This window comes from Castor canadensis, chromosome 17 (genome assembly GCF_047511655.1).
Source record: "Castor canadensis chromosome 17, mCasCan1.hap1v2, whole genome shotgun sequence".
Classification (NCBI taxonomy): Eukaryota; Metazoa; Chordata; class Mammalia; order Rodentia; family Castoridae; genus Castor; species Castor canadensis.
In genome coordinates, this window is record NC_133402.1 from 7,172,767 (window position 1) to 7,198,687 (window position 25,921).

Consider the following 25,921-nt stretch of genomic DNA (forward strand, 5'->3'; position numbering starts at 1 on the left):
GTGGGCTTTCCTTTTCCCTTTTTCAAAATGAATGATTAAGTTAATACTGCAAATTGCATCCAACTTGAATGCACACCATCGAGAACATTCTCCTGTAAGCCATGTGACCAGCACCCAGACCAAGTTATAGGTCTGTTTCCAAAAAGCTCCCTCATGTCCTGATGGGTAACAGCAATTGGATATCCAGCCCCAGAGAGGAGCTGTGCGTGGCTGAGCTCCCTATGGGTGAAGTCACTCAGCAGATGCTGTAGTTTGGGGCCTCTTCCTCTGCACCATTTGTGAAACCCCATGATGAGTTCATTGGATAAGAGCCACAGTCAGAGCTGTGGAGGAAACAAGCAGGGCAAGACAAAGGCAGTCTGAGAGAATGCATGAGTGCTCACAGCAGAAGTGCTCACCCTTGCAGAGCCTCACTATTTACCAGGCCCAGGCTGTGTAAGATAAGGCCACATGTGTGGGGGCAGAAGCCCACGGGCTCTGGGACAGTCCCCAGTGGGGCTGAACCCCACCTGTGCTCTTAAGAAGAAAGGACAGACCTGTGGTTAGAAGGCTTGGAATCCAGAGTGAGTCTGGACAGGTGACTTTGCTTCTCTGTGCCTCAGTTTCCCCTTTTAAAAACGAAAGCACTATATTCACTGTATCAAGGTGATCAAAATGCATTTGCACCCCCACCCCCTGGTCTGCAGGGGATGCACAAAACTGCAGACAATGCTAAATCCTGCGTACACCATGTTTTTCCAGGATGCCCGGAGACATTGCCACACAGTAGCAGAGTTGACCTGTTGCTCATGTTTCATGCCCTGGTGCTCCATTCCCATCACTGCTCTTGCATGTAAAGTAAGGGTTACTTGGATACAGGCGCTGTGACATTGCAACTATCTATCTGATAACTGAGAGAGCTAAGTGACTAATGGGTGGTTAACATGTCCAGCTGGACAAAGCGATGATTCTTGTCTGGGTGGGACACAATGGAACAGTGCAAGATTTCATCCCAGTGTTCAGAACACTGTGTAATTTAAAACTTACGAGTTCTTTATTTCTGGAGTACTCCAGTTGATGTGGATTGCAGTTGACTTCAGATAACTGAAACCTTAGATAAGTGAGGACTGCTATAGATAGGAAAGCCTACTGCCACATTCTGAGTTCATGTTCTTCTGAGGAGTGGGGAGACATAGCTAAAGCAGGTGACATATGCTAAGCTGGGGAGGCAGAGGGGACAGGGAGCAGTGTGCAAATAAAAATCAGACAGCAGATCTGGGCATGGTGGTGCACATCTGTAATCCCAGCACTCAGGAAGCTGAGGCAGAAGGATCACAAGTTTGAGGCTTGCCAGGGCTGTAAATGAGACCCTGCCTGAAAAAAAAAAAAAAAACAAAATGAGAAGGAAAGAAGGAGGAGGGAAGGAAGAAAGAAAATCAAACAAGACAGGAGGGGCCACTTGGTGTCTAGGCACAAGCTTTTCAGGCAAAAGCAAGGCTTTGGGGTCAGCTTCACCTGGCATGTTTGAGGAACAGCAATGCGGTGCTGTGGCTGGAACAGACTAGAGCAGGACAGGCAGGGAGAAGAGAGAGAGAAGTAGAGGGTGAGAAGGAGGGTCATGCAGGACATCCTATAGGCTACTGTGGTGATATTGGCTTTCACTCTGGGATGGGGACCATTGAAGGACTTTGATGTGATTCAACCTAACCTTTGCACGAGACCTCTCTGGCCCCTGTGTTGATTGCATACATACCGCAGGCAAATGAGAGGCACAGGTTGAAGGTGATGGGGCCACAGCGGGAAGCCTGGGACTGAGGGGTGAAGGTGGAGATGGAGACGGCCCCTGGAGCACATTTTAAGGTCAAGCCTTAGGATTAGGTCAGAGGCATGGGAGGGCACCTCTGGAGTGGCTCAGAGGGCATTGCACAGGCACCAGCATTCAGGTAGAGTCATCATGTGGTTTTACTGGTACCATCTATTTGTAGCAAAACGATATTGACTTTTTAGATACAATAGTGGTATTAATGTTTGCACTACAATTTATTGCATTAAAAAAAAAAAGGTAACTTCAAGGAAAGGTCTTTCTGGGTTTGTTTTTTGCAGTGCCTGGGATTGAACCCAGCAAGTGGTCTACCACTGAGCTCCATCCTTAGAGCCATTTGTCATTAGGAAGCTAGGAGAAACCACCACTTGAAAGCTTGGCATGCCTACACCAGGTCCACAGGGCCAGATGCTAAATACTTTCAGCCTTGGGGGTTGCCCAGTTTCTCTCCCAACTACTGAACTCTGCTATCATAGCACAAAAGCAGCCATAAATAAATGACCATAGCTGAGTTACAATAAAACTTTATTAACAAAGCCAAGCTAATGGTGGTGATTTCAATACCTAGTCTGGAATTGAACCTCACAGCAGCCTGGCCCCAAGAACATCTTCGTTCCTGGTCTTCTAGGAGTTCTAAACTGCTTCACTCCGGGCTTTCCTGTCCTTCACTGTTTGGGGATGGCTCGAGAAGTTTCCTTCTGTACTACAAATGCACTTAACCTCCCACTTGTGCTGACCTACTTTCAACTTTAAGTCTTTCCACCTGGGGATTAGAAGCCACTATTTGACCTGGTTCTGTGCCAGAAAACTAATGTCCTTTTTTATAGTCCATTTGGAGGCTCATCTCCTCTTTCCACACCTTCAGAGACAAACTGAATATGGATCAATGTTCCATTGCCTCCAAGGTTCTCTGTTAACGCCCCGTCAAGTTTTCAGTAGTTGTTTCCCTATAATTAAATGTCTGCACATCTGGCTGCCAGCCACTCGAGCTTCTCTTGTGCTCTGTTACAGTTCCTTTCTGTAAATTGTTTGAGAAAGCTGGAGAGAGACTCCATTTCCTAAACACTTGATAAAATGCATCATATAGGTCATTAACAAAGAATCAGAAACGAAAAAGTAGTCTGCCATTCCATAGCCTCCTATCCAAGATCAAACAGCATTAAGCAGGGCTGGCCAAGTGGCTCAAGTGGTAGAGCGCCTGCCTAGCAAGCATGAAGCCCTGAGTTCAAACCCCAGTGCTGCCAAAATAGTAACAAGCTAATGAACAAAACTCCTAAGATCATACTAACATATGTAGAAAAAAACATAAGAGAACAAGTAGTGAAAGGAACTGAGATGAAGAAGGAACAAATAAACTGTCTTTGCTTACTGATGACATCACATTTACATAGAAATTCCCCCAAAAGCAACCCAAAAAGTCTGGAATTAACAGTAGATTACAGCAAGGTTGCATAACACTTGCTTAATATACTGACATTCATATTTTACCAGGCACCAGTGGCTCCTGCCTGTCACCCTAGCTACTCAAGAGGCAGAGATCAGGAGGATCACAGTTAAGTCACCCAGGCAAATAGTTTGCGAGACCCTATCTTGAAAATACCCAATGCAAAACAGGGCTGGTGGAGTGGCTCAAGATGTAAGAGCACCTGCCCAGCAAGCAGGAGGCCCTGAGTTCAAACCCCAGTACTGCCAAAACCAAAAAACAGCGTCAAACAAAAATTAGATTTCTTTCCAGCCTCCCTTTATCATGTATTGGTTTTTGGTTCTGTTTTTGTGCCTCTTCAAAATTATAGCCAGACAGCATATAAAACTTACTGGTTTTTTTCTCTCTTACTACATTTTTCTGTCTTTCTCCATAGTAAGTGTCAGTGTAATCAAACTTTCATCTGACAATTACTTGAGCTGTCCTCTGGTTTTAGTTGTTGACATGTCTGCTCTTATAAATTATACCATCCTAGACATCTCTGACCATGGAACTATTCCTTTATTTAGTGTCATTTGCATGAGCTAGGTTCCCAGTGGTGGGATTGCTTAAGGTCAAAACATTTAATACCTCTTTACCCTTGTGGCTCCACTGTTTTGCAAAAGGGTTAGGCTCAGGCAGTGTCTGTTTGGACAAGGAGCCTGGGTGATGATCGACTCTGGAACCTGAATAATTAAATTTTTTTTTTTTGGTAATACTGGGGTTTGAACTCAGGGCCTCATGCTTGCCAGGGCGCTCTACTACTGGAGCCACTCTGCCAGTCCGGACTCTCAAAGCTGAGTCATGCAGGCAGCATAACTCCTGGGTGGGCACCTGGTTGGCTGACTCCATACCTCCCCCACACACCCTCAGTTTAACAAGGCAGTTAAGAGAGAAGGCAGGGGATGCTATCTCGTGTGTAGCCAAACACTAGCCGTTTGCCCAGGATTCTCAGTAGTTTCTATGCCCTGGAGCGAGGACTTTGCACTTGCAAATGACCCCTGGTTAAGTCATTTGCAGAAGTTATGTTTCTGCTGCACCTTCATCTCCCTCATCTGGAAAATGGGAATAATAAGAATTCACTCAACAAATACTGAATGTGCCCATTGTGTGTGCCCAGCACTACGGACTCCATCTCTGGAAAACAGTTAGGCTACCACGGAAGGCTTGCGTTCAAGATACTCATGAAAATAACCGTGCAAGTACAAACCGTGACACATGACAAGGCAGTTACTTACACAGGGTGCTATAAGAACTTACAGAATATGGAAATTACAGAAATATGGAATTCATCTTTCCATGAGGTTAAAAATGACTTCTCTGAAGAAATGACGTGAAATAGCTGAGACCTGAATGGTGCATAAGAAGTTGGCCAAGGAAGAATGAGGGAAGGAGTCCAAACAGCAAGAGTGGCCAGTGCAAAAGTCCTGAGGCCACAGAGCTCTGAGTCCTCCAGGAATCAGAGACTAGAAAGCACAGACTGGTGTGACATGAATTAGCAGGGAGAGGTAGGTGGTGGTGGCTTAGGCAGAGGCCTCCTGAAAGACTGGGGGTCAGCTTTGATGAGGAGTGACGGGCTTAGGATGTCCTTCTTCCTGGTGAGTGATGACCAATGACCATGGAATCTGGAGGAGTAACAGAAATGGGGAGAGGCAAGCAGATAAATTAAAGACATTTTAGAGGCAAATTTAAGTTCTGATGAGCAGGTAATTCTGGTTTTGTTCAAGAAGTCAGAGCTAGCTGGGCATCCATGGCTCACACTGGTAATCCTAGCTACTCAGAAGGCAAAGATCAGGAGGATCATGGTTTGAAGCCAGCCCGGGCAAATAGTTCATGAGACCCTATCTCGAAAAAAAAAACCTTCACAAAAATAGGGCTGGTGGAGTAGCTCATGGTGAAGGCCCTGAGTTCAAACCCCAGCACTGCAAAAAAAAAGTCAGAGCGAAACTGGTTTTCTTCTATGCTGGTTTGCAAGATGCAGGAGGACAGCCTACATTCCTAAAGCAGCAGCCACACTGCGGGACTTAATTCCCAAGCATCCTAAGCATCCTAGCCAGGAGTTAGGAGTGGTGGCCGCCCCAGGTCTTGTATTGCCCAGGCCTTGAATGGATCCAGAATGGAGCCAGGAGGGACCATAAAACCATCACTGTGAAATGTAGTCAGTACTAACATCCTAATTTAAATGAGGGGTCAGCCTGGCCTGAGCAAGGAGCTGGAGCCCGTTAGCCTTCCCAGGATGTGATCCCATGAAAGAATGAAACCAGCATTGTGTTCCCACCGGCAGCTGCTCTGAGGGGAGAAACTTGAACTTGACCTCCGCTCCAGCTCAAGATCCACTGAGACAAGAAGGCTCACTGGTGGGAAAACACATTTTCTGGTTTACTACTCAGTTCTTAAGGCCTCACACTGGTAAGAAGTTCGGAGTTACTTGGATACTTTTAACAAATGGTTAAACAAACTTACCTATTGGTTAATCTCATGTTTAAAATTAAGTGCTACAAATCAAATTCTCTTTCCAGTTTAATTTTTGCAGACATGTGACCAACATGCAGTAATAGTGCGTTCAGCATTAGTTGGCAACACCCCAAGAGGCCAGGTTTTTGAATGAATTTAGGTTCAAGCTCCAGTTCCTCATGTTACGTGTAGGAAGTTAGACATCTTCGTACACCACCGGAGCCTCGCGTTTCTCTTCCCTAGCTTGGAAGAGCTCCTGTTTCCCAGGATCGTGAGAATAAATACCGGTGTTCAATAAATGGTGGTCGGTATCCTTGTTCGAGGGTTAGACTCATGCCAGGTAAATATCAGTTCTCCTAAGCTACTTTCCCCAGTGACACATACAGCCATAGGGCACCGGAAATGTGACCAGTCTGAATCGAGTTATGGTGTAAGCATAAATATATACCTGATGGTAAGGACTAAGTTTGCCACAAAAGAATATAAATGTTTGTTTAATTAATTATGTTTTTTGTTTTGCTTCATTTTTAAGTGGTGCTGGGTGTTGAACTCAGATTCTAGACTTGGGGATAAACAGAATATACCACGAACGTTAATCTCATCTGTGTCTTTTCTGCTGTGACTACTAGAAAAATTGAAATGCACATGACACTCACATTTATATTTCTCTTAACAGAACTGGTTCAAAGGTATGATTTAAGCAGTAGGAATGATTAAGCAATGAGAAAGATGAGAAACTTTGCATCAGGAGGATTTAGAGGCTGACCTGGGCAGCACCACTCCCTGGTGGCGAAGTCCCCAACCTCAGTGCACCTCTGCTCACTTCTGCAAAATGGGAGCAAAAACCCCTACCACAAAAGCGTTGTTTGGAAGCTTAAATAAGATCATATATGTAATGTGCTTAGCTCAGTCTTAGGCACAAAGTAGACGCACGGACACAAAGAAAGGTTATACCTTACATTAGGTGTGTTTAGTGTTCAGAAGTGGGTTAAGTAAATCCTGAAGGTAAATGAAAAACAGTAACTTGCATTTGTTTAGCAAGACGGACATTTGCACCAGTTGTATTGGCACACAGCTATAATCCCAGCACTTGACAGGCAAAGGCAAGAGAGTCATGAGTTCAAAGCCAGCCTGACCTACTTAAAGAGACTCTCTCAAAAGAGCCTCTTAAACCCCAAATACTTTTTTGTGCTGTTTCCACTCCAAAGATGCATTAGCTCTTCAGAACAAAACTAGGAGTTATGGGCAACTCCTTATAGAGAAGGGGTACTGAGGCTCGGGGACACTTTGAGGTCTTGACGGGAACTAGCCAAGCCTCCTTCGCATGTTTATTTGCATAACTGGCCTCCATGGATCCACACAGTGGATCCCACACAGTGGGAACAGTGGTTCCCAGAACAAGAGAGAAGACCAAACACAGTACAGCCTGACAGCCTGCAGCGCTGACTTCCTGATGGTGCAGGCAGAGAGCGTTATCATCTAGGGAGACTTGCAGGGTGGGAACAGGGTTCCTGAGCCTCCCTTCTGCTTCCCTGTCTGGTGGAGAACTTGTGTTGACACCTAGACATATTGTATCTACTTATATCTCAAGCCAGTGTAATACCCAAGTATAAGTTGGTGCTGGGGCCATGGGAGATGTTATACCACATGTGCTCACTCACAACTCATTTTTTCTTGGAGGGACGTGGTCCTGGGGATTGAACCTAGGAATTTGCACTTGCTGGGCAAGCACTCTATCACTTGAGCTATGCCTCAGCTCCAGGCCTTTTGGCTTTTGTTTGTTTATTTGTTTTTCAGATAAGATCTTGCTAACTTTGCCCAGACTTGGCCTCAAACTCAAAGATCCTCCTGCCTCCACCTCCTGAATAGCTTGGATTACAGGCGTGTACCACCACACCCGGCTGCAACTTGTTTTAACTTAATATTTGAAATACTTTCCCATATCGGTACATACAGCACTACTGGGCTGGGTTGTAGCTCAGTGGTATAGCATGGGTAAGGCCCTAGGTTCGATCACCAGTACCAAAAAAAGAAATGATGAACAAAAGCACTACCTCATTCTTTTGATTAGATGCATGTAATTCTATATTATAGGTGTACCAAAATTTATTAAACAACTTCCTACTGATGGATATTTAGTTTACTTTCAGTTGTTATCAATGAAACAAATCCTTTTAAGTAGAATTATGCTGGAGGAAAGTGGTGCGTTTAAAATCTTAGAGATTTGGATAAATTGCTCTCTAAAACATTTGCATAAATTTGCCCTCCTACTGGCCAACTCCCCCATAGCACCAGCATGGCCAGATATGGCATGATAGGAAGTCAGTGTGGAGAAAGCAGAGGGCTTAAAATGGCAGCTGGGACACCATCAGGAGGCTGGGGCAAGTATCCAGCTAAGAGATGACAGGTGCCTGAAGCTGGACAAGAGAAGCAGAAGGAGAATGGAGCCCCAAGCTAGTGTGGGAGTCAAGTCTCCATTGTGGTGGTGGGTGAAGGAATGGAGGGAGGAATCAAGGATTCCTCAAGGTTCTGGCTTGGACAAGTGGGTACATGGTGCTTGGGTATACTGAGAAGTTGAACATGAAGAAATGGATAGGCGTAGTGAAGGGAAGACAGTGAGAACACATGAGCTTGATAAGCAAGACATCCTGTTGAAGGATTCTGCTGGGCCAGAGAGGAAGATTTGGGTATGGTGACTGATTTTTGGAAACCATGAGTGTGCATGGATGGATGGACAGATGGATGGAAGAGTGCATGGATGGATGGAGGAGTGGAAGGATGGATGTTGAGAAGATGGATGTGTGGAGAGAGGGATGGGTGGTTAGATGGATGGGTGAACGCAGGAATTGAGGGAGAAAAGAGTAGACGTATGAATGACAGACTGACAGAAGCCTAGATTTTATTCTATTTAGATCAAACCATAGGAAATTGCTATTTTTGTTGTTTGAAAATGATCTAATCTGGGCTGGTAGAGTGGCTCAAGTGGCCAAAGTCCTGTGTTCAAGCCCAGTACTGGCAAAAAAAAAAAAAAAGAAAAAGAAAATGACTAAATCCTTGATTTTATTCAGGCTGAAGTATTTTAGGGGAAAGGTACGGATGCCTTCCATTTGCTTTTACTTTAAATTGCAAAAAAACAAGAAAGGATTAATTAATGGCTGGGCAGAGGGAGGACAGTGAGAAAGCAAGCATGGTAATGTCACAGTAGACGTTATGTCACGGGTTTTCAAGTTCTCACTGTAAAATGTCTTGCAACTTTACTGTAATTAGAAATATTTTCAACGGTAATATCAGCAATTTCATGTGACTTCACCTAATACTTATTTGTCACTTGGCCAAGAGATCCTTCCAGGTTCCTGATGCATAACATCAACAGTTCTTCCTTGCAGAGTCTCCTCTGGCCCATTCTCCCCAGATTTGGGGTCCAGAGGTTAACGCTTCTCCCTCCCAGGGTTCAGGTTAAATTGCCCTTACGTGCTGATTGCTGCGCTGAGCACGCCGGTATCTGGTTTGTAATAATTATAGATTTCCTCTGCGAGTTGATCCATTGGTTGCCAGGGCAACGGCATAATTGCCCAGCTGAAGCGCTGTTGCAGTGATTTAAAACCAACAGCCTCCTGTCTGGGTGCCCCCACCGCCTTGCTGTCACCATGGCAACTGATGAGCAGCACATGACCAAAAGCTGTGCCACCCCCCACTCCTCCCTATCCTGCAGTCATCCACACTTCCTCTTCTGAACCCTGGTGGACAGGCATTGCCCCCAGCTTAGGCTATAAGGGTGTGGTGGGGGAGGTAATTGATCCCCTAAGGTCATCTTCCACCCCCGGGAGGGATTTTAGGGAGGCCATAGAGCCAGAGCAGCCCTTTGGCTCTGGAGGGTAGAGATGGCTGGGTGCCACTCAGAGCCCCCGCCTGGCTCTGACCGAATCTGCTGAGCCACTTGCCGGAGTCCTAGGGAGCCATTTGGGAATCTGAAGTGTTGCCTTTCTGCACCAGAGCCTGCTAAGGAAAAAAACCTAGAGGAGGCCCTGGAAGGGGGAAAAAGTGTGTGGTGAGGGGAGCCAATTTCAGTAGGTTCAAGATGAGGTGGGCTTAAAACATCTTTTTAAAAAACCTATGCTCTAGTTTCTCTCTGTGTTTATTTCTTTTCTGTCTGCTTCTCTTTGTTTCCTTTTGAATCTTTCTCTTTCCATTTCACTCCCCAAACCCTGCTTTCTGAATCCACCTTCAGCCTCTCCTCCATCATCTTCTGCATCCCTCTCCCTCACACACTTGCTGGGGAACTGCTGAATGCATCTTTCCCCAAAGCAGCGTGGCTTCCCAGGGGCCCTTTTTCCCCCTCCTGTACCTGAGGACTGCCTGGAAGTCCGGAGCCCCCTCCAGAGGTGGGGAGCTGGTACCAGGGCACCTCTGAGGACAAGTCCAGGCAGCTGTGTCCCTGCGAGGCTGGAGAATGACATAGAGGAGGTGTTCTAAGCAGGACAGTCGGGCTGGCTGCAGGACCCACACTACCAGGCACGTGAGTGCAGGTGCGTGTGCTGGTGTGTAGAGGTGTGTCTCAATGTGATGTTGGGATGTGCCAGTGTGTGTGTGTGTGTGTGTGTGTGCACTAGGTACATGTGTATAGGCACATCGTGTGTGGCTTTCTGTGTGAAGGACACAGGTATACATGACTGATGGTTGCTTTGTGGAGAGCACACAGCAGGTTGAGCCCCTTAAAGTGGGAACAAAAAATGTACATAAAGATAGATAAGGAATTTGTTCAAGAGGTTTGCATGTATCGGGTTCCAGGAAATGAAGTGAGGGTCACCTTGGAGAGGCATTTTTCACTCAAGCCCCAAAATAAACCCTTTCCTCCCATCTCAAGGCTGAAAGAGCATGTTCAAACCCTTTCTTTTTGAAACCAGGAGGAACAGGGGCTGGGGCTGCTGTCAGTGGTATTTTGCTTCCTCATCTACACTAGATAGAAGCGTTTGCAGTTGATGACCTGGAAGGCTCCTTCATGCCAAAAGCCGGAGTAAGGCCACTTTGGATCACAGCTTCCTGCACCTCTTGTGGTCAATTAGAAGTTCATCTTGAATTTTTCTCAGAATCAGCCTAGGCCCCAAGAGACAGCCAGAAGGAAGCAATTTTAAAATGAAATTCCATTTGCAAGGCAAGACATGAGAATGCTGGCCGCTTGCCCGTTAAAATTCTGTGGTCAGTGTGTGTGAGCTGGCGGCCAAGTCACCCTGGAAGGGAATCCTTTGTGCTTGGCCTGTCCCTTGAGTACTCGGGAGACTTGGCAGCCAGCTGCTCTGGCTGAATAACTGTGCTCTGGGCACTGGCCGGGCATCCCAGGAGAGAGGACAGAACCAAGATGCAGCTCCGACCTCAGGAAGTTTTTACTCCAATTATGATCCTAACAGTTCCCATGCAGGCCCTCACTCAGGTTTCTCTACCCTTTGCATTTCGTCTACGATGCCTTCCTCTTTCCCCTGCCCTGGCCTATGTCTCTTATGGCCCCCTTTGTCCCCTGTCAGAGCTGTAACCATCTTTAAACTTCCTCTCTCATTACTTTCAGGAAATCCTTAACTTCCACCTAAGGTTAGCACTGTACATCCTCCTCGGCATGCCCCCAAATGCCAGGGCCCTTTGGGTTTGTTGTTGTTTGGTTTTGTTTTTTGCAGTACTGGTTTGAACTCAGGGCCTACACCTTGAGCCACTCTACACCTTCAATCCTTTTTTGTGAAGGGTTTTGTTTTGTTTTGTTTTGAAATAGGTTCTCATGAACTATTTGCGCTGGCTTTGAACCCTGATCCTCCTGATCTGCCTACTGAGCAGTTAAGATTATAGGCATGAGCACTGGTGCCCGGTCCTATGGTCTTATATTTCCTTTAGACCTCTTTCTCTACATCTGCCTCTGAGCTTCAGTTTATTTTGCAGAGGAGTAAAGAAAAAAATGGGTTAAGACAAAAAATATGCAGAGTAACTGCTCTGTTCTCTCTTGTGGTACTGGGATTTGAACTCAGGGCCTTGTGCTGGCTAGGCAGATGCTCTACCACTTGAGCCCCACCCTCAGCTCTGATCTGGGATCTTAAAATATTAATGTCTTCAAAGGCAAAATGGCTGAGAAATAGTTCCTGGTTAAATGAAATTAAACAGCCACAGAACCAAAAGCAATGTGTGATCCTGGGGCAGAGCTGGATCCTGGGAACCAAAAAAACAAAACAAAAAAATAGCCACAAAAGATGTTTTGGAGACAAGTGGGGGAATACTAACATAGACTATATTAGATCATAGTTTTTTTTCTCAATGATACATTTCCTGAGGGTGAAATACTTTGTAGATCAGATACTTTCTTCCTTATTCTTAGAAGGTTCACCCTGAAGGATGAAGTGGTAAAATATCCCAATGGCAGTGCCTAGCTCTCAAGTAATTCAGAAGATAGGTGGAACAGAAGGAGGCAGAGACAGAGAGAAGGAATGTGGCTGAGTGTCAACACTCGGTGTTGCTGGAATTGCCAGTAGTTGTTGAACTATCCTTGTAACTTTCCTGTAAATTAAAAAAAATTTTGAACATCCTCTAGGTGCTGTGTGCTCTGCCCACCTCTGTACACAGATTATTTCCCTTTTCGTGTGTGTGTGGAGGGGGGGTGTGCTGGGGCTTGAACTCAGGACCTACATCTTGAGCCACTCCACCAGCTCTTTTCTGTTTCTTCCAGAAAGGGTCTTGTGAACTATTTGTCCAGGCTGGCTTCGAACCATGATCCTCCTGATCTTTGCCTTCTGAATAGATAGGATTACAAGCTTGAGCCACCAGCTCAAGGCCTAGATTATCTCATTTAAACCTCAGGGCAGCGTGAGCCTGGGAGAAGACTAATGTACCCATTGCTCAGTTGAGAAAATAGAGGCAGACCCAGATTCAAGTCCAAGTCCAAACCTATGCTGTCCTTCCACTAAAGATAATCAACAGTCAGGCACCTCTGCAAGAAGCACTTAGCGCTTGAGTTTGACTCTGACCCTTCGCTTCGAGTCAAGGTTACAAGCTAGAGGCAGTTTGGGTTTGTATCTTGGCTTAGTGACTTAAGAGTTTTGTGAAGTTGGGCAAGTCACTTAACCTCTCTCTGTTCTTTCTTCTCTCCTCTCCTCTTCTCCTCCTCCTCCTTCTCTTCACTCTTTTTTTCTTTTGTGAGAGTGGGTAATAACATTTCTATTCTGGACATTCTGAAAATGTCAGTGTATGTAAAGACTTTAGAATAGGGTTTGGTCCAACGTAAGTGACCAGGGTTTGCTGCCTGGCTTCTGCTGTCACTGCAATTGTATTTGCTGCTGCTGTAATCCTGCACCCCGGCCCAGTCAGTCATGGAAACCTAGAGGCCCCCTTCTGTACTGAGAACCAACCTCATGTGTTTGTGTGCTGTATGGTCACACAGTGCCTGACTCGTTGTTTTGACTTTTTTCTTTCTTGCCTGCTTGCTTTCTTTTTTTTTTTTAACTGTGCTGGGGCTTGAACTCAGGGTCTACACCTTGAGCCACTCCACCAGACCTTTTTTGTAAAGGGTTTTTCATGATAGGGTCTCACTATTTGCCTGGGCTGGCTTCAAACTGCAACCCTCCTGATCTCTGCCTCTTGAGTAGCTAGGATTACAGGTGTGAGCCACTGCACCTGGCTTGTTTTGATTTTCTTCACATAGCTACTACACAGTGTGAAATTACCCTTGTGGCTTGCCTTTGAGGCTCGAATTATATTTCTGTTGGGCAATCCTACCTTACACCAAAGACTGTGTGACTTCATCCTGATCTCAAAACAAACCAGGCCAGCAGGGGACAGACCAGAGAATCAATTTCCAAGTTAGTTTAGCCACACTTTCATGTTCCTGCTTAGACCTGAGTGTCCCAAACAACCCAGCAGGCACCTTTTCCTGGTGCTGCCCTCTTTTCTTTTTCTTTCCTTTGTGAGACACCCCAAAACACTGATTTGATATCCATAGAGTATCAAGGCAGCACAGTGGAATCAGAAGAGGTAACTTAAGAATTAAAACTCTAAGTCACCTTCTGCACAGAGCAGACTGAACTTGTGACTTAAGCTCTCTGTGTAGGGAAGCAGAGCAGCAGTAACTGTAAAGTCTCACAGACCAGTGTTTAAACTGCTACTGACGAGCCAGGTGACATACAACAAGTCTTTAACCTCTCTGAACTTCAGTCCCATCCTTGCAATAGGATAGATGATGCGCTGTAAGACTGTCACAAGGATGGAACAAGACAAAGTAGGGCAAACGCTCAACCCAGCAATTGGTTCTTGGTGAGTGTGCCCTGAATCCCTGCACTTGCAGCCGGATCACTGTTGTCCTTAAGAGGACAAACACTGATTCATGGAGAAACAAAAAATACTGCTCATATATTAAGTACGGGTTTCCCATACATAAGCAGATGTACAGTCTATCTGTGGGATTAACATCACGGGGATTTGTCTGCAAGATTCCTTAGGGAAATGATAATGAAGAAAAGCTTGAGATACATAAATGAGGTGGATAAGATTCGGAGGCAGAGTCGGGTGTGGTGGGGCATGCCTGTCACCCTGGCCAGCTAGAAGATGCAGGCAAGGGAATAAAGAGTTCAAGGTCAGCCTGGACATAGACCCTATCTCAAAACCAAAGTAAAAAAGACAGGGCTGGAAGTGTGGCTCAAGTGGTAGAGGATTTGTAAGGCCCTGAATTCAACCCCAGTACTGGGGAGGAGTGATTCAGAGGTAGCTTTTCAGCTCTGATTTCTGTGTTATCAGAATGTAGGGAATTCCGTAATGGAATCCAACAGCTACTGTTGTCAGGTACCATTCTAGTCCCTGGTAAACACTGCCCTCCGGGCATTGCTTTCTAGAGTTGGCCTCTGGGGTCTCCTGGAAGTCCTTAAATATGTTAAAGTTCCCTTCCCCACCCTCCTCCAGGACAGGACTGCCCTCAGAACTTCCCTACAAACCAGGTACTCAGCCTCCTGGTTTCTACTTCCAGGGCTGAGAGTCTCCTAGGTGTTCTATAAAGACCTCCAAAGTATGGCTGGGTGTGGTGGCTCACATCTGTAATCCCAGCTACTCAGGAGGCAGAGATTTGAAGGATTGCCTTTCATGATAGCCTGAACAAAAACTTACCAATACCCCCACCTCGACCAATAAGCTTGGCATGGTGACATACACCTGTGATCCCAACTACACAGGAGGAATAGGTAGGAGGATCATGGTTTGAGGCCCACCATGGGGAAAAATGTGACACCCTACATGAAAAATAACTAAAGCAAAAAAGGGCTGGGGGCATAGCTCAAATGGTAAAGTGCTTGCCTAGCAAATATTACGCCCTGAATTTAAACTTAGCAACACCCTCTCTCCGCAAAAAAAAAAACCCTCAAGTAAACACACCTGTTCAACAGGAGTCACATAAATGCACACACTCACCAGCTCCTCCAAACTCTACCCCGAGGGCTGGGACCAGGCTCTTATATTTTGTTTGTTTTGTGTTATTTCTTTTCCTTGACATTATCGCTCCTTAGAGCAATCAAGAAAGAACCCAGACACAAAGCATTTGTAAACTCACTCCTGGCTCTTCAGCTTTTGTGAGCCAGATGTTCACACATTTGAAATGCCATCCTTAGAGTACAGTATGGAAGGAGGTGTCGGCAGTCCTGAGCAGAGAGGCCGAGAGGTGAACCCCCATCAGTCATCTGGTCCCCTCCAGTGAGCCAGAAAGCAAAGGACTGTCCACATAGTGACCACAGAACCCCAGGTGTGGCGGTGGGACCTGCAATTGGAGCACTGAGTACAACGGACACCAGTTGAGCCGTTGCTGGGTGGGACTTGGTGTTAGACACCGGGTGTGCAGAGGTGATCAGTCACTCACTCTTGTCGGCTCGTCATGCTGTGACATGATGTGTTCACTTATTTGTGGTCTCTCTCTCCCACTGGATGGAATGAGATGGGAGGGGATGGAGTAGACTAGAGTGGACAGATTTTGCTGTCTGGTTTTACCATCCCCATCTGGGTCTTTAGGATTTAGTACTGTATCTTCAGGAACTAGGTGGTCAAGAAATTCCAGTGCCCAGCAATGAATGAATGAATGAAGTTTGCAGGCTAAAGGTAGAGTCAGAGATGTGAACACACCCTAGATAAATTGCGAGAGAACATGTTTTATAAGTTTACAGATAAATGTTGACAGTCGCTGAAAGGAGGTGACCATAACCAAGTTCATTCAGCTACAATATGTGTTTTGAAATTTTTTGTAACAACAAAAAAAGATGGGTTACTAGAAAAATACAGACAAGTTGCATCCAATTCTGGATCAAGGGTCAGGAAGACTTCCTGGAGGAGGTGACCTGAGATACACCATGAAAAGGTACACAAAGGTTCAGGGAATGTCTACAGGAGAAGGAGACAGAAAGGACATGCCAACAGACAATACCATGTGAGCCAAAGAAGGGCAGAAGTTCAGGAGAGGGAGTTAGGGATGCTGTGTGTCCAGCCAAGATCTAGGCTTTATTCTGGGAGTAGCAGGGAGTCAGGGAATGTTCCAACAAGAGAGTGACTGTGTCATTTTTGCTAGGTGAGAAAATAAAGTGGTTAACAAAAGCTGTCAAGCTAGTCCTGCAGCCCTGCCCTGTCCACCTGGGGGAGAGCTGAGGTGGGAGGGTGGTTGTACATTTCCAGGAGTATTGTTTTAGAGATTTGCTCTTTTTCACTTAGAAAGCCCCATCCCCGTGAAGGATGTCACTCAGCATAAATGCTGCCCCAGTTTTATTTCCTATAGATATTTAGCTCTGTGTGGACAATACCTTGGAGGACGACTGATTTCTTTTTCAAGGAGAGAGACAAAGGTAACACTCTATGACCTTGAACTTTGATAACCAACAGCATCCTGTGGTCAGTCTTCCTCCCCAGAGATAGCTTCATGTCCCCACCCTCACTCTGCTACCCTTTCTTTTTTTGTTGCTGTTCCCTGGGCCCCACTCCTTTCACTAAAGGAGCCTGAGCTACATGAGTTAAAAAGGCACTGTGGGTGGTACAGTTGAGGCTCCAGCCATCTGACCTTTGGAATCCTATGAGGGCTCCAAGCACTCCTTAAGTGGATTAATTAAGTTTTACAGGCTACCAGATGGGGAGGTAGGTATGAGGATCTGGGTATGAGGATCTACTAAATCAACATATAAGAACCATCCAGGGCTGGAGGAATGGCTCAAGTGGTAGAGCACCTACCAAGCAAGTGTAAGACCCTGAGTTCAAACTCTAGTACCTCCATCAAAAAAAAAAAATTACAAGAACCATCCAGAAGTCCTGAATGTGTTTGACCACTGTCTTATGATTGATGGCCATATGGCCACACCAGAAGCAAGCAGAGAGGAGAAGCAGAGGCACATAGCTGGAAAGTGAGATTCATTAGTGATCCCCTTCCCACAGAAATGTCTACTTGAACAGCTATTCACTCGTGGAACCACCTTCACAAGAACTAAGGTAACTAGGTGAGAGACCACAGTGTCTGCTTATATTATAATAATAAAAGATGCACTAAAGAAGGCAGGAAGAAAAGAGTTGTCCACGTTACTCCCCCCTCTCAACTCTAAACAACACAGCATGGAGAGAGAAGCTGCCCACTTGGAAAAGACAGAAGGAGTTAAATCCAGGTCTGAGACTTGGAATCTGTCATAGTGAAACCCAGTACTGAGTTGAGTCCTACAGTCCTGCCTTTAGGCCAGAACCCATGGACAGAGCTTCTGGACTTACCCAGGAACCAGGTGGAAACCCTTGGCCCCAGTGGGATGGCCTTGTATTCCAGCCTCTGTCCTTTCCAGCCAGTTGCAGTGTTCTTGGGCCATGAAAACATCACAACAGAAGGCAGGCCACAGAAACATGGGCCCCGATCCTGACCCTGGCTCTGGTCTTGTCAGGCTGCAGACTCTGGGTATGACCAGTGTCAGTGGTCATAGGACTGCCCATTTACCAGCCCCACTCTAAACCAACACAGAGAAAGTCATTGTCCATGGAGAAGATGGAGGAAGGCACTAAGTCATTGTACCAGTCCCTCTGTGGTGAAGCCCAGCACCAAGCAGAAGGGTGTGGTACCTGACTGGTGGCTGTTGGTTGTGGATTAGTTGTCTGAGCTCGCCATGGTCCCAGGCAGGAACTTGGACAGACAGACCCTCCCAGTCTATCCTGAACTCTTAGCTGCAGTTTGGGGACAAACTTGGACTTGGAGCATCCTCTAGTACTGACACAGTGGCAACATATCAACTAGAACGCACATCAAACCTGGAACAAGGGCGGCATTTAGTGCTAGAGGAACAGCAGTGCCCACAGAGAAAACAGCAGCTTGCTTAGAATTTCTGAAAGGAGAGGCACAGATAAAGCCAGAATAAATAACCTAATCCTTCAATGTGTAGATGTCATCACATGCCAATAGGCATCAAGAACTTTCAGGGAAGGGAATGGGAGTGGGGCAAGAGCAAGTAGTAGGGAGGTGGATATGGTCAAAGCAGATTATATATATGTATGAAAATGTCCTGATGTGGAGCAGCTCAAATGTGAGGCCCTCAGTTCAAACCTCAGGACTGCCAGAGAGAGAAAGGGAGAAACAAAGTTGTCACCGCTTGCAGATGACATAATCTTATATACAGAAAATCCCAAGAACTCTATCAAAATACTATTACAACTAATAAATGAATCCAGCAACGTTCTTGGTTTTACATTCTGTTGTTGCCTGTCTATACCCCAATCTCAAATGAACTGAAAACAAAATCAAGAAAGCAATGCTATTCATAACAGCTATAAAAAGTAAAGCAAAATACCTAGGAATCAATTTAACCAAAGAGGTGAATGATCTCTACAATGAAAACTATAAAACACTGAAGAAAAAAATTGAGGAGGACACAAAAAATGGAAAGGCGTCCTGTGTTAATGGATGAGGTAGCCAGCATGGTTAAAATGTCCACACTACTCAAAGTGACCTCAGGCCCAGTGCAATCCCTATCCAAAGTCCAGTGACACTTTTCACAGAAATAGAAAAAAATCCTAAAATTCATATGCAACTACAAGAAAACCCTCAATAGCCCGAACAATCTTTTTGTGGGTGGGTGGCAGTTTTGGGGTTTGAACTCAGGGCTTCACACTTGCTAGGCAGGCACTCTACCACTTGAGCCATGCACGCCTCCAGTCCCAAAGCCATCTTGAGCTAAAAGAACAAAGCAGGAACATTGTAATACTGATTTCAAAATACGCTTTAGGAAGCTGGGCGCCGGTGGCTCATGCCTGGCACTGGTGGCTCACGCCTATAATCCTAGCTACTCAGGAGGCAGGGATCAGGAGGATCACGGTTTGAAGCCAGCCTGGGAAAATAGTTCACAAGACCCTATCTCGAAAAATCCCATTACAAAAAAGGGCTGCTGGAGTGGCTAAAAATATATACATATTATATATAAAATATTATGTATTATATATAATATATTATATTGATATATAATATATTAATATATATTTTATGTTATATTAATATATTATATTGATATATAATATATTAATATATATTTTATGTTATATTGATATATTATATATATTAATATATAATAAATATATATTATACATATAAGCTTTAAGGCTTGGGGCATAGCCCTGTTTGTGCTAAGCATGCACAAAGACCTGAGTTTGATCCCCAGCACACACACACACACACACACACACACACACACACAATATACACATATAAAACTAGGGGTGAGCCTGCCCATTTGGTTGAAATAGTTTTTGAAGGAAGGTACATCCATGAGTGAGGATGCTTTATTCATTGCCACATCCTTGAGCCACCCCCTCACTAGCTCTTTTTGCACCAAGATGTTTAAAGGTTTGGCTAGCAGATGAGTAAACAAAAGGTAAGCCAGCTCTTTATCACAGACTCATTTTGAAAACATCCATGAAACATTCTGTTGTCTGGAGCTGTAACAATGTTGATTCTTGTGTTGAAAGGACTGTCTTAGTCCATTCCAACTGTTGTAACAAAATATCTCCTGGCTAGGTGCCTTATAGAAAGTTATTCCTCACTGCTCTGGAGACTGGGATTCCAAGATGGAGGCACTGGCAGATTCAAGTGTCTGGTGAAATCCATTTCCAAACTCTTGGATGACTGACTTCTCACTCTTCACATGGTGGAAGTGTTAAGGGAGCTCTCTGGGCGCTCTCTCTCTCTCTCTCTTTTTGGCAGTACTGGGGTTTGAACTTAGGACCTCATGCTTGTTAGGCAAGAGCTCTAACACTTGAGCCACTCCATCAGCCCTTGGGGTCTCTTTTGTCAGGGCCCTAACCCCATTCATGGCAGCAGTACCCTTATGGACTAATAACCTCCCCAGAGGCCTCACTTTCAGGTATTATCCCATAGAACATGAATTTCAGGAGGGCACAGTCTGTTGCAAAGACCTTACTCTCCATTGGGTGGGATGGGGTCCTCAGGGAATTTGAACCTCTGACTCCTTCTAGAAGGGACAGAGGGACAAAAATTGAGGTGGGCAGAGTACCAAATGTGGGCTGAGGCTGGAACTGCTCAGTGAGAGCAAAACTAGGCCATGGAGAGTGGGTGTGCGGCTAGAAGATGGGTCTTCAGAAAGCTGTACCTTGTGAGAATATCAAAGCTCCTTTTTCTGGGAGAAGGGGTGTGTTGGTCTGAGTCTGTTGTCTGATGACATTTTGGGGTAAGGACTAAAGCTACCAACCTGGTAATGTGTTGAGATCAATCTCCAGATCCAAAGAAACTCCATCTTCCAGCTCTGCCATCTCCAGCTCTGTGGTCCTGTACAAGTAGCAAAACTTCTCTGAGCCTGTTTTCTCACCTGAAAGATGGGAATAGGAAGAAGTATTTTCCTTCCAGGATTAGATGAGATGGTGTGTGTGCAGCCATTTTTTTTCCAGTGGTGTTGGGGTTTAAACTCAGAGCCTCACGATGGCCAAGCAAGTTATCTACTACTTGAACCATGCCCCAGCCCAGCATGCAGCCGGGGTGCACAGGCATTTCTTAGCGAAATCAGAGCAGCCTGCATTCACTCACATTCATCCAGATATTCCATAGGTTTTTTTGTTTGTTTGGGGGGTTTTTTGGTGGCACTGGGATTTGAACTCACACTTTCTAAGCAGGCACTCTTACCAATTGAGCCACTCCACCAACCCCATCCATTCACATTCAGGAAAGATCCTTTGAGGGGACACAGAACTGTCCACACAGACCATGACTCTAGCCACCAGGAAAGCATAGCCATCCAATCTTGATAGAATGCAGGGTCTCTTTATTTGTTATACGCTGCTCTGTTTGCATAGTTAGCAGCTCCTGGAGCATTTAAAAGTGGCTTCTTGTCTCTGGGTGGGAAACATCTGCTCCAGCTGTGCTGACCTTTGTTTGTCATTGGTCCTCCCCACTGGAACACAAGGTCCAGAGAACAGAGTGGCACCTGTCCTTACTCACCGCGGTGACCCCAACACCTTGCGCACAGGTGTTCAGTGAACTCTTACAGAATTGAGCAAGCAGATTCGGGAACCAGGATCTTCTGCGGGTTTTTTGTTTGTTTGTTTGTTTGTTTTCTGTACTGGAGTTTGAACTCAGGGCCTACACCTTGAGCCACTTCACCAGCCCTGTTTTGGTAATGGGTTTGTTTGAATAGGGTCTCTTGAACCATTTTGCCTGGTCTGGCTTCAAACCGTGATCCTCCTGATCTTTGCCTCCTGAGTAAGTAGAATTACAGGCATGAGCCACTGACACCCGACCCCTCTGTGGCTTTGACTGGGGCAGCTTCATCAGCACTGACACAAGCTTCCTTCCTAACCCAGATTCCATCCTTCCCAGCCTGCTTCTTTGTGGGATCTAGAATCCAAATTTAGCTCGTCCATCTGGGAACATTTCTTCCTGCATATCTCCTGCAAAGGCCCTGTGTCACTTACTTGCAGGGTCTTTTGTTTTCACTTTTTTCGTAGGCTAGGTAACCACCAGCCTGCAAGCAGTCGTGTGTTCATGCTGCCTGAGTCTTAGTGATGGGAACCTGGGCCCAGAGTGCTCGGACCCAGGGGCTGAAGATGAGAGACAGACGGGGGCCCAGCTTCTCTCTCGTGGAACCTGGACGTCCAGGCTCATGGCAGGACCACTGCATGTGCATATGGACCCATACCACCGGCCATAGAGAAAATGCCTTCCCTAGAAGGCCAGAGAGCTCTTTAGAAACTGACAAGTGGCCAGTATACCCTGTGTACACTCTTCATTTGGCCCTTCCCAAGTTGGGTGCCTTCTGACTTCATGGGTAGGCTTCTTTCTCCCTATTATACAGATGAGAAAACTGAGTTCCTGAGCAGTGAATCAACTTGCCCAGAGTCTCCAAGCTCATATATGGTCGGGCCCTGACTGGTGCTCAATTCCTGCCATGTTACTTTCTCAGCTGCACCCCTCAGTCTTCCTTAGGTGCTGACACACACCTGTCAACATAACAGTGCTCCCCTCTCTTTGTACAAGTCACTGGAGAATGCAAAAGGCCCCCTAAGGCAGGCTGGGGCACATCACACCTGCAGAGAGGGAGGGCTGTGCTGGGGGAGAAGCCAAGAGAGGCTGCTAGACCTGGGGTTGGAGTGGATCTGAGATAAAGCCTCTGTCCCAGCGCCTGGGAATGGGGCCCTGATGGCCATCTGCAGAGGCCCAGCTTTATTGGTTGCCATGGCGACCCCTGGCCCTGACAATGGAGTTGCACTTGGCCGACTGAGTGTGTCATTGTGTCCCACTGAGTTTTCAGAAAAGCTGATGGCTGGGGCTCACAAGCTGTCAGCAATGTCCTGAGAGCCTGCCCGTTCCTTGTGTCAGGCTGAGATAGGGGAAGGCAAAGACATGTCTTTGAGGCCCCAGAGAGGCCTGGGGGGTCCATTTCTAGCCAATGATGGGTGCAAAGATTTTGCCTGGGAAGCAGCACGCTGCAGACCCAAGTCAGGTACCATCTTCTTAGGATGTTTGTGAAGTGTTTGCTGTTTATTCAATGACTCATTGCAACCAAGCATTGCTCTTGGAAGGGAAATACAGTAGGGACCCACGGGCCAGATTTCAGTTTGCCCTCTGCTAACCCACAAAGTAGATTCATTTGTTATTCATCCCCATTTTACAGATGACAAAACTGAGACAAAGTGAAGTGACTTAACACGCCCAAAGTCACACATCAGGGAAATGAAGAACCAGGGATGTCTATTCTGGTGTGTAATCTTTTGGAGGGACGAAAAGATTTGCAAGGTCCCAGGTGGAAGCAATTGAGGCTGGTTTCATAACCAAGGCCCTGCACACCCTCCTCCCAGGTGTCCATATCAGGCTTCTCCTCCCTTTGTCTCTGAGGTGCTTGATTTTCAGAGTCAGCAGTCCTATATTTCCAGCGATTTGAGATCATGTTGACCTGCAGTCATGTGCAGAGTCCACCGTCCACCCTATGGGTAGTTAACAGCAGCTCCGAACTCTGCCTCCAGAGCTCCCCAGTACCTGGTTCAGACCTGTGAGATGCAGGGGTAGTTGGTCTGGGTAGGAGGCTGACCAGGTGTGAAGCTCCTTGGGTGTGGTGAGGTGGCCTGTGAGCTCTGAGACCTTGGGCAAGTACATTGACTTTCTGGGCCTGTTGTTCTAGGTCGATCCTCCAGACAACTGAAATTACACCATAGCAGGTGTCACAAATAGCAACCAAGAACTTTCCTACTCTTATTCTCCCTCCAGGGAAAATTGGAGGGATTCTTGTATTTTTGTTGGTTTTGCAGTACTGGGGTTTGAAGCGCTCTATCACTTGAGCCATGCCTCCAGCCCCCACCTCACCTTGTTGACCTAAACATAGAACTCCACCTCTTTACCCATCCCACCCTGCCCCATTCTCCCAATGCACACAGCAGATAAGAGCACTAATTAGCATTTTGATAAAAGGAAAAGGCAGGGAAAGATGTGGGTGCAACAGTGGGGCTCACTGTCTGGCTAGACCAGGGTTTCATGTCTTGACAGAGACACACAGTAAGAAATAGGATTGATTGCCCATACACCACAGCGTTGTAACAAAAACTAAATTACCTTCTCTTGCTTTGTACTCTGATAAGTCTGTTCTGTTTAATGTATTGATGGATTTAAATTTCACCTTCAGTTCTGAGTGCATCAAGGGAAAAGTCTCCATCGAGTGCAAGCGTGCCTTTAACACCTGCTATCTATCTATCATCTCCTAGTCTTCCTCCTAGCAAAAGCCAAGGATCAGGCCTTGAGCTGAAGCCTGGGCAATTATTGTGTCCGGCTTTCAACTGAATAACCTGCTTTCAAGTTTTATTTTATTTTATTGTGTGTGTGTGTGTGTGTGTGTGCCTGCGTGCGCACATGTGTATGTGGCTGGGGATCCAGCCAAGGGTCTCGTGCATGCTAGGCAAACATTCTGCCACTGAGCTACACCCCCAGCGCCTTGCTTTGATTTTTTAATTTTTTTGGTGGGACTAGAGTTTGAACTCAGGGCCTCATGCTTGCTAGGCAGGCACTCTACCACTTGAGCTACTCCACCAGCCTCCCTCTCCCACCCCTTTGATTTTATTATGTTCTTTTCTCAGTCATCTTTATTGCAGGAACTAAAACTGGAAGACAGGGATAGTGATTAGAAAGAGTTTTAGAAACATAACTTCATTTCATTTAAAAAAAAACATAATTTCAAGAAAAATGTTAAGTAAATACGAGTCTCAGGAAGAGGTAGTTGTGTTAAGAACTAAGGTTTGGAGCTAGGCATGGTTGTTCATACCTGTAATCCCAGCACGCAGGAGGCTGACACAGCAGGAGCATCAATGAACTGAAAGGCAGCCTGGGTTACCTAATAAGACCTGTCTCAAATGAACAAACAAAACCTGAGGTTTGGGAAATGCTAAGGGGAGATTTGGGGTGTCAGCAAGCAACCTGCTTTTCTTTCAGATTTTTGGGGTTTCACCAGTCTTCTTTTGGTGACAAACCTGAAGGTATGACCCAGTTCTGAAAGCAACTTCCAAAACCTGGGGCCCTGCTGGCCCTCTCATGACCAGCTTTTCCCAGATGTGCATATCCAAGGTCCAGTGAATGGCAGAGGGCCTGCTGGAAACAACTAGGAGACACTAATGCCACCTCTGGGTGGGAGAGGGGTGGGGACAATGACTAGGGAAACCCTTAGTATGCTAGACAGATGATTCCAGTCAGCAGTCATAGAAAGCAGGACTGGGGCGTGGCTCAAGGGGTGGAGCGCCTTTCTAACGAGCTCAAGGCCCTGGGTTCAAACCCAACACCACGAAAAGAACCAAAAGACCCAAGCCAGTATCCACACATTTTCCACAAGGGAAACAGGGCCCCAGAGGTGAGCGTCCTTGGTTTCTAAGACAGACAAGGGCGTCGGTAGACTTGTGCAAAGTCTTGGAGCTGTCGTCGGAGGTCATCATTACTCCACACACACTTCTCTGTCCTCATCTATCAAAGCAGAACCAACTCTGTAAATCTCTTTTTTATTTTTATTTTTTATTGAGGTAAACATAATAAATTTAACCATTAACCGTTTTAAGTGAATAATTCAGTGACTTTTAGTACATTTGCAAGGTCTTGCCACCTTCACCCTACAGGGATTCAATACACATGAAGTTAGTCACTCCCTGTTCCCCTTTCCCTCGGCCCCTGGCATCTGAGGGGTTTGAACTCAGGGTCTTGTGCTTGCTGGGCAGGTGTTCTATCACCTGAGCCACACTGCCAGCCCAAGGATTTGCCTGTTTTTGAAGTCTCATACAAATGGAATCATCCAATATGTAGCCTTCTATATCTGGATTCTTTTTGGTTTTGGGTGGTACTGGGATTTGAACTCCAGGCTTCACACTTGCTAGATAGGTGCTCTCCCACTTGAGTCAGTTGCCCACTCTTGAGCCCTATTTTGTGTTGGGCATTTTTGAGATAAGAGTCTCACAAATTGTTTCCTTGGGCTGCCTTCGAACTGCAGTCTTCCCTGAGTAGCTAGGATTACAGGTGTGAGCCACTGGCACCAGCTTATATTTTCTCTTCACATAATGACCACATGATATGGCATGAATCTGAGCTTCACTCCTTTTCATGAATTCACAACACTCCATTGCATAGCTGGAGCACAGGTGATTTATCTGCTCATCCCCTGGTGAACATTTGGATTGTTTCCACCTTTGTCTGTTCAAGAACACCACTGCTATGGTGGCTGGAGGTG

The 25,921-nt window shown here is 46.0% G+C and overlaps 1 protein-coding gene across 3 annotated transcripts in view; it reads left to right on the forward strand.

The window, feature by feature from the left end:
* Nucleotides 1-25,921, forward strand: part of Abat (4-aminobutyrate aminotransferase) — a 98,605-nt gene that overhangs the window by 20,382 nt on the left and 52,302 nt on the right. The window contains exon 1 of one of the 3 annotated variants that reach the window (XM_074060455.1): nt 9,732-10,243. The exons of the other annotated variants lie outside the window; for them this stretch is intronic. The gene's annotated coding sequence lies outside the window, so the exon portion shown is untranslated. Of the gene's footprint in view, nt 1-9,731; nt 10,244-25,921 lie in introns of those variants that run through there. 3 annotated transcript variants of the gene reach the window in all.